The following is an 8298-nucleotide window of genomic DNA, read 5'->3' as shown; positions in this document are numbered from 1 at the left end:
TAGTGTGGACCTAGCCATAGAGATAGATAGATAGATAGATAGATAGATAGATAGATAGATAGATAGATATCCAATGTATATTGGAGTGGAGTTAAACTAACTCCATAGCTGAAACTACAGATCCTTTTCACATGCCAATTGATACTGATAACCATTTTATACATTGAATATTTTTCATCATACGCCCAGTTTCTGTGGTCCAGCATTGTGACACTAATGGTTTACAAGCCTTCACTAAGCTTTATTCCATACACTTGCAAGCACTTACCCAAGAGGGCAGCACTGGAATACAAACAGACTAACATTCATTATCAGCTATTCTAATGTTATTTACATATGATATTTGTGTTTCACCGCACTTCATACTGTTTTGCTAGTCATTTTTTTCCAATACATAAATAAAACGCCAATATTTACATAAGACTGTAACAGAACTTAATAGTTTGGTTTGATCGGTTTGCACTTTAGATCAGACATTACAAACTGAAAAGGAACAGGATTCTGAAATTGAGCAAGACAATACCGTAAAAAGGAATGTACATTCAATTGAATTACTATCGCCTGCAGGGAACATAACTCAATTCTTCGGACGATGGTTCCAGGATGGGTTCTTCATAGATGCGTCACTAGCCTGCAGGCTAGCAACATGTTCTGTTGCTATGAAGGGCTGACAGCATGGCACATATCAGGACAGCATGAGACGGGAGAGGTAAGGTGAACAACAGTGGCTTCAGCCAGTGTTCGGATGAGATGATCCGGCAGTACAGATCTCTTGCGGACCCATTGGGGAAGATCAGGTTGGGCCGGTTCAAGAGGCCCCGGGGCCCTGGGGCAAACTTAATTTGGGGGGCCCCCCACCACTGATGGCTCACACACGCACACACCTATACACTACCCCATTGCTCCCAGGGCCCCAGCCCATTAACAGCATACTTACTTGTCCCGGCGGGTAGCGGCTGCACCGTCCATGCAGTTCTCAACCACGCTGTCTGCATCTTCTCTATCTGGCGCGTGTTATGTGTAAACGTGCCACATAGAGAAGAGGCAGACAGTGTAGCTAAAGACTGCACAGACGGTGCAGCCGCTGCGACACGTGAATATGCAGCTAATTTGCAGGACAGGATTCCAATTTTTCAACACCCAAGGCCTACTATTTTCAGCTGCCCCTTCAGCACACACACCTAAATGAAGGTTACACATGTGCACAGAATGCATGTGTTTGATTACAGCGCATGGCGGACTGTGGTAATTGTATTTTCCTCCTACATCCCCCAAATATATTAAGTTGACTGGCTTCCACAAACCTGGCCTTACTATTACTGTGGTAGGGAAACGATTTTGAGCTCCTCTGAGAATAGATATCGATCGCCATTATCGCCACGCATCAAATCAACTACGTCAGCCCGACTTCTTGCAACATGTCCAAACGACAAATGTGATCAATCTCGACCCGAATTGGTTGCATCATCAAGCGGGCATGCTCTTGGCGGCACCGATTTTCATCCGATTCAATGATTAATTATCGAATTGGATGGTCGATCGGCCACCAAGTCAACTGATGAATGGCTACCTTTATTGTGCCTGTTCACAGCCATTGTCAAGCTGCAGTTGTCTTACATATATCGGCGTGTGTAGCTGTGTGTGCAGGGGCATGCAACCATGCACCGCTATTTGTGTGCATATAAGCATTTGGCTCCAGTGCCAGGATATTAGGCAGCTTTCATAAAAAAAGAATGCACATGTGATTTGTGCTTTCGCAAACTCACATCCCAGGGCCAGATTTACCATAAGGCACTGTAGGCATGTGCCTACAGGCGCCTCTTGATGGAAAGGGTACTTACTTCCCTCTCCGAGCGCCTTCCTCCCTCCTCCCCATGCAGATTGCTAATGGGAGTGTAAATGAGAGGTTACTCACCCTGCTCTCCGCATTCCACTGACAAGATCTCCCTTTAGTCAGGGGCAACAGTGACTACCTTATACTGATTTTCTTCTAGCTACCTAATACTTGGGGGCAACTCTAGCTACTTAATATTGAGGGTATTTCTAGCTACCTAATGACAAGAGGCACCTGTAGGTACTTATGACAGGCAGGAGAAGCAAGGGACGAGTGACAGCTGGGCTAGACAGCACACTTGTGGTGTGGTTCGGCGGGGGTTTGTAGGTTCATGGAGGGCAGAGTCTAGTGTGCCAGGACATCTGTGCCTATAGGCTCCAGTGAGGTAAATCCGGGCCTGTCACATCCACTGCACATCTAATGCAAGTCAATAGCATCGCATTTGCCTTCCATTGTTGGGCAAATTCTCTGCAAAAAAACATGTACATGTATGCTTTTTTCCTCATTCCTCAACAGACATGCAATTTGTATACAGTGCAAGTCAATGGGAATTGTAATATTTTTACTTTGTGAATATCGAAAATGTGAAGTTGATTACATACAATTTCATGTAAATTAACTTTATTGCTATGTATTGAAAAAATGCATAAAAAAAACCCATACAAAAGATTCAGAACCTAAAAAGCGCAGCATTACAGAAAAAAAAAACGCAGAAGGAAATTGCAGTGATATGTGTGAAGGCTACCTACTTGTTTTCCATCTTGATCAGGCACTGATAGTTCTGATCAGCTCCAGAGCTTTATACCAGCTGTGCTGTTGCAGTTTCTCTGCTCAATTATTTTGTTGCTGATCCCGATTGCCTGACCTAGTTTTCCTACCTGATCCTGTTGCCAGTCTTGTTTGAGTACAGCCTTGCCTGATTGCCTCAAAGCCATGCTGGATATAGCCCTTGAGCACTGGAGTTGGACAGCCCTGGCTTAGATGTACAACACTGCTTGATTGCCACCCCTACTTGACGTGCAGCTTCAGCCTATCTGTCTACCTGGCCTGTCTCCACACTTCCAATATCTCTAAATAATTTCTCATCACAGATGCACCGGTTTCAGCAAACCATTTATGGGCTGATCCTGAGGACCCTGACCTGATGACATTCTGTTGCAAAGTGATCCTGTGGCCACTAGGGTCACTAGTCCTTATGGAGTACTGAGACCAAGGACCTGACACAGTAAGAAAACTTAACGGATATCTGCAGTGGCTCCTCTAGCCATTTTGTCACTCCAGAAGAGAACACCTGTGTTGCGCCCAAAGCCCCCCCCCCCCCCCCCCCCCCAATGAAAAGAAACGTAATGCAGCAGAATGTCACTAGAAAATCAGCAGTGTTTCAGTGTAGTACTACGGGCCACCGATACTGCTTCCACCATACCAATGTGTCCGATTGAAAAATGTACTGTTTGATTGTACATTTGATATATTTTTACCACGGATTGATTTTAAATTATGATCGATGTGGGTGGTTGATAATCACCATATTCAATCATAGTGAAATAATCTGTTGGTAAAAATAAATGCATGTATTGAGAACTATAGGCTAGGGTTAGTAATGACAAGTTTGGGGTGATTAAATTATGAGGCTTGGTGTAATTGCCTTCTTAAAACAGAAGGAAATTTGCAATAATTCAGTTATAAGTGAACATTTGTGGTTACCCACAATGCACTACCACTAAATATGCAAATTATCCCTTTTCACCCTTGTTAAGCTAAGCAAGCATCCAGAACCGCTGGTGTATAGCAAGCCTATAGCTTTAAGTTTTACACAGCCATATCAAACCCACATGTAGACAGCCTGTTTCGGACTTTTGGTCCTCATCAGTACATGGCAGGGATTGATAAGGCTGTATGAAATAGGGCTTAGACCAGTACAACAGAGTAACCAAGCAGCTTAGGGTGACCCAAACTACTAGGAATGTATAGGGGGATAAAAGGAACCAAACAGCCCTCCTACTAAAAAAGCAAAGCTTGGTGTAATTGGTGTAAATTATGAGGGTAAGATATTATAAACTCCTAAAGAAAGATTCCCTGTAAGACCAGAATCGTTCTGTTGATATTCAGAACGAGTCAGCAATGCACTGCAGTTACGGCTCCCGCCTGGACTCTGTAAGCGTGTTTCAGACGGAGAGCTGATAGGCGGGACTGCACTCTGATTGGATGGGCAGCCATGTGATGCGGAAGACGTTCTGGCCAATCAGGAGCGCCAAATCTCGGCATCCTGTAAAGGACTCCCGTAGAGCACTGTAAGTGAGTCTGTATGCGTTTAGCCTGCCGGGATCGTTCCGGGGAACTATTCATGTATTTTGGTAACTCTCAGACCTTTAATAATTGGATTTAAGGAAAGTATGGAGCCCTATGGAGACTTCAAATGATTGGCTAAAATTATTATGGATGTATCCAGGACCAATCACGATGGGTAGCAAAGAAACAAGGGCAGGGCTTGTACACACCCCCACCCATGTGGCCCGCAGGAAGTATAAAAGGGCTTCATCTGAGCCAGTTCATCTAGGCTGCTGTCATGAGTGGACACGCTATATGACTCTCTGTTTTTTGTTTTAATGCAATTGCACCTTAGCACCTATGCACTGTCGCACTTCACTTTGTTCCCTTGAGAAAGCTTCCACTAGGAAGGGAAACATGTTGGGTTATTGGTTTGGTGGGGGATTTGTGTAATTGAATAATGCAGTTATGAACTAAGGGGCAGAGAAATACTCTCCAGGGATTCTTACTATATAGACCCCTAGCTCATTATAATTGAGTTCTATCAGTACATGACAGCTAGCTTACACAGATATTGTTCTATTTTATAAATGTAAATCGTTAAAAGTTCCGTTTTATTAGTCCTACTTCTGAGTTAATAATTCTTTATTAGTTTACTGTTTTGTAAATATTGCATAAAGCAATTGTGCAGTCATCAGATAGATTGTAGATACAATAATGGGTGCATACCGTTAAGCTGGAGAGAGAGAGTGTGGACAGTAGGTGCGGGCACTGGAAAGCCCGGGGGTGCTTCCTCTAAGGAAACAGAGTCTAGCGGGGTAGACAGAGGCAGCGATCCTTGTGTGAATACCTTAAAGAGAATATGTAAACTTAAAATGTCCCCTGGGGTTACATACCTTTTTGGAGGGGGAAGCCTCTGGCTCCCTGAACAGCGGGCATGTTAATATTTACCTTCTCCGACTCCAGAGCAGGTGCAGTAGCGGCTATCCGCTCGGGCTCAGGCGGAAATAGCCAAGCCTAATCGGGTCTGCTCTATTGCGCAGGCACGAGTCGCTTGCACCTACCGCAGTGGAGCGGACCCGATCGAGCTCAGATATTTCCGCCTGAGCCCATCAGAAATCCGCCACTGCGCCTGCGATGGAGCTGTGGAAGGTAAATATTGCAGGCGCCTGCGCCACAGCCGACTTCTCTTGAGGGGGCCAGCGCTGCCACCAGCGCTGCCACCGTGGGATGGAGGAGAAAAGGAGGAATCCAAAGGCTTCTCCCTCCCGATGTAAGTACCCCCCAGTGGACATTTTTAAGTTTACAGTATCTCTTTAAAGAAGGTATGTATATACTCCTTTTATGCATAAGCACTAGTGTTAAAATCATTCAATCTCACAGTCCCAGAATATCACTGCACTTACCCAAACAAAGGAAGTTGTTTGGGTAATTTTTTTTCATCCTGAGTTCTTTTACTGAATCAGTTAGTGGTTGTAGATGTGGGGAGAAGTTAGGCAGAATTCCCATAGTTAAGTGTATAGACCAATAGTAAACCCTGGCCGCAAATTCAAAGATAATTCTTTTGGGGTTCCTATTACCACCACAATAGTAAAGTGTAGGAAGCCCTGGCATAAAAAAAAATTGAATCTGTCTTCAGGGTTCACCATTGGTCATTTGGGCCATTGGAGGGGAGGCGAAAGATTTAAAGATGCTTTTGCTGGGGCTCCCTATATCCCATCGTCATAGTGTCTGGTGGGGAACTGCAATATGGCAATGGTGCCCGGCAGTGCCGCAGCAGAAGTGATGGTGTCAGGGCTGCAGCAGGGAGAAGCAGTATCTGTATTGTCTGCAGAGGAGCGGTGGTTGCTTAGTGGAAAGCAGCTGCCAATGGGGAAACAAAGAAGTATACAGATGTGCTTCTCATTATACCATGCTCCGAGTTCCATGTGCCCTCACTTCATTGTGCCCCATTTCATGTACTTCCCTTACAATGTGCCTCCAGTCCATGTGCCTCCATTTCATTATATCCTTTTGTATCGGGGCCCACATTTATATGCAGTGGCATTGCCCCCCCCCCCTTTTTTTTACTTACAGCATCTGTCAGGGAAGTATGGTGATTAGTTTCTCTAGTGATTCTTTCTCATGGTTGGTTCACATTTTGCTGGACCCAGCCAAAGCGTAGTGTATTCATATACTACAGATAAGCTGTACCACTCCAGATGTCCGTGGCAGTATCCGTTGCGGTTCGGAGTCAATGCATGCCATTTTGGATGGCGTCATATCCACTGTTCATACAAAAAACAGGCACATAGGAAAGCATGGACTATATGTGTCTGTTGGTTCGTTGCTTTCCACTCCAAAAAAATAGTGAACCTCTGATGACCTCACAGTCCTCAATTTCCTGCAGCCAGAATCACACACCCCTCTACAGTCTGTCTTTCCCTTAATACATCTCAATAGTTGGGGGTTGAACGTCAGGTCAGCTATGCCTTGACAATGTTCTCATTGGGGGCGTTGGCCAAGAAGAGAGGGACAACATGCAGCAGTGGTGACTGTGCCAATTATTGGAAAAATATAGCTATTTACCATCATGTAATAAAAAAGATATACAGTAAATTATACATATTTAAAATGTAATTAAAATCAAAACCTGGCTGACTGTGCATAGCTTGCTGTACTAAAGACAGAGATAATGGGTAATAACTTAATTCTCCAGTTTTTAAAGGGTTTGCTTTCATATTGTAATAAGTGGCTTAGTATAACATTTAGAACTACTGTATGGTAATTTGGATGTCTGCGAAACAACTGAGGAATCCAGTGCTAGAGGCAATTTAAATTCACTTGTACCTAGTATAGTCAAGTTTGTGCATGCCTGTTTCACTACATGTAGCGAGCATTCATTGTCTATATCTGCCTCAGACTATATACATAGCTCCCACCTGTCCCTCTTTGGGAGCCAAATCCCTCTGTCCCCCTTTCTTCCTCATTGTTCCTTTTTCAGGACCGATGCACAGATCTATATCAATATCTATTTTTCTACAGAAAAATATATTTAGCTGACTCTACACCTTATTTCAATCAATTAAATTTATATCTTTCCTATTTTGAAATGTTAAAATGATCAAAAACTACTGATAAAGAGGACCAGCATGGTTTGAATGATAACACTACATCTTTTGCGTCTGAATTCTTTGTGATATGCATGGTGAGAAGAGCCGGATAATCCACAAGGCAATTCTAGGCAGTTACCTAGGGCCTGGCTGGAGAGAGTCTAGGGGCCCAGTGGATGCTTGACCCCCCCAACCCCAACCCTTTTACCTCCATCACCATGCTCCCTGCTGTGAAGTGTCTGAACTGAAATGTACTACACAGTGGCTAAGGAGAAAAAGGTGAATGCCCCTGCATGGTCTAGAATGAGACCAGATTTGAACCTTATTGAACAAATGTGGAATGCCTTGAAGGTAGGACACCATATAATTTGTCTGAGCTGAACTGTTCTGTGTAGAAGAGTGGCCAAATGTTACACAATCTAGATGGACAAAGTTGGTAGAGAAATATTCCAACACATGCAAGTTTGTAATAAAGCAAGAAGTGGTTTCATAAAGTACTGCCATGAGGAGGGGGGAGGGATTTGGGAAGGCTGGGACTGGTAATTTATTCAGCACAAAGATCTGTTTTTTTCTGAACCGTTGCTATTAAAGTGAACCTGATGTAAGAGGGATATGGACATTGCCATATTTGTTTCCTTTTAAACAATGTCTGTCGCCTGACAGCCCTGCTGATCTATTTGGCTGCAGTAGTGTAGTACACCAGAAACAAGCATGCAGCTAATCTTGTCAGTTCTGACAATACTGTTAGAAACACTTGATCTGCTGCATGCTTGTTTGGGTTCTATGGCTGAAAGTATTGGAGGCAAAGGATCAGCAGGACAGCCAGGCAACTGTCATTGCTTAAAAGGTAATAAATATGGCAGCCTCCATATAACTCTCACCTTGGGTTCACTTTAAATCAAGCTGTATGTAAATAGTGCCTTAGCCGAGAATCATGTGTGTATAAAGCCAAAGTATGTATCTCCGTAGAACAGATCTGTTCAGAAAAGCACACAATGAAGAGGTTAGTGTTTCCTCCTCCAGAGAGCAGCAGTGATTCCTGTGCTCAGGCCAGGCACTTCATATTGGAGAGTGAGGATCTAGCCCACTATAGAATGGAAAGTT

At 43.9% G+C, this 8298-nt stretch overlaps 1 protein-coding gene across 1 annotated transcript in view; it reads left to right on the top strand.

Annotated features, from left to right (window-relative positions):
- Positions 1 to 567: 567 nt before the first annotated feature.
- Positions 568 to 8298, top strand: part of MAP3K5 (mitogen-activated protein kinase kinase kinase 5) — a 272639-nt gene continuing 264908 nt past the window's right edge. Inside the window, exon 1 of the mRNA XM_068231644.1 lies at positions 568 to 709. The gene's annotated coding sequence lies outside the window, so the exon portion shown is untranslated. The remainder of the gene's footprint in view (positions 710 to 8298) is intronic.

Source organism: Hyperolius riggenbachi, chromosome 4 (genome assembly GCF_040937935.1).
Source record: "Hyperolius riggenbachi isolate aHypRig1 chromosome 4, aHypRig1.pri, whole genome shotgun sequence".
NCBI classification, from domain to species: Eukaryota; Metazoa; Chordata; class Amphibia; order Anura; family Hyperoliidae; genus Hyperolius; species Hyperolius riggenbachi.
The sequence above is the reverse complement of the archived record's forward strand: the minus strand, read 5'-3'. Positions and strand labels throughout refer to the sequence as shown.